We start from the raw sequence: 980 nt of genomic DNA, 5'->3' as shown, positions 1-980 counted from the left end.
AAATAGTCAGAAGATTTCCAGCCAGGGCTCCCAGATAAATTATTAAGAACAGCACACCTTGTAGGATTTGTAGTTCCCGGGAGCTTGAAATATCCATGAGCAGGAATTCTGTGATGATAGTGAGGTTGTCCAGCCTTGAAAATATGCTGAAATCTCTCTAGAATCATAAAATAAAGTGATAAAATGAGACTAAAATTCAGAAATCCACAAAACATACAAATAATTAGCAGCTATATAGTCTCTGATAGAGTAGTGGTTATGAATCGGGCTGCGAACCTTAAGTTCAGCAGTTCGAAACTACCAGCTGTTCCGATGGAGAAAGATGAGGTGTTCTGCTCCCGTAATGATTTATAGCCTCGGAAACCCTGTACAGGGTCGTTATGAGTCGGAACTGACTCCACGGCACATAACAACAACAACAACCAAGAAGTCAGGATAGATTAAACAATGTGTATATATTTTTTTCATTGGATTTTGTACCCAAAATATGCTTATATTTAACTTGAATGACACACAAGGGCCCTTCAACAAGAATTGTTGTTAAATGCTGTCGAGTAGATTCTGACCCATAGCGACTCAGTTTAGGATTTCCAAAGAGCGTCTTGTGAGCTTGAGTCGCTGACCTTGTGGTTCAAATCACTTTGCAGTACAGAGCATTAACCCCCAACACCACACTAGGACTCCTCAACATGAATAGTATCACATAATTTATGACATTAAAGAACTTAAAATTAAGTGAAAACCAACAATTTCATGAGTATTGAATGACATGTACGTTATTGCTCTAAAATAAATTTATATTAAATCTAGACACAGCCTGTGTTTATTTTCTCACTTTCTTCAATATCAAATGATTATGTCATAATGCTCTATAAGAGTTATGATTGTTGTAAGATATAAGTATTAAGTGTGGTTTGACCACTCCAAGCTATTATTGATTCTCTTCATGTGCCATGGAATAAGGATGACATATGAATTCC

This window comes from Chrysochloris asiatica, unplaced genomic scaffold (genome assembly GCF_000296735.1).
Source record: "Chrysochloris asiatica unplaced genomic scaffold, ChrAsi1.0 scaffold00680, whole genome shotgun sequence".
NCBI lineage: Eukaryota > Metazoa > Chordata > Mammalia > Afrosoricida > Chrysochloridae > Chrysochloris > Chrysochloris asiatica.
This window is presented reverse-complemented; position numbering follows the sequence as displayed.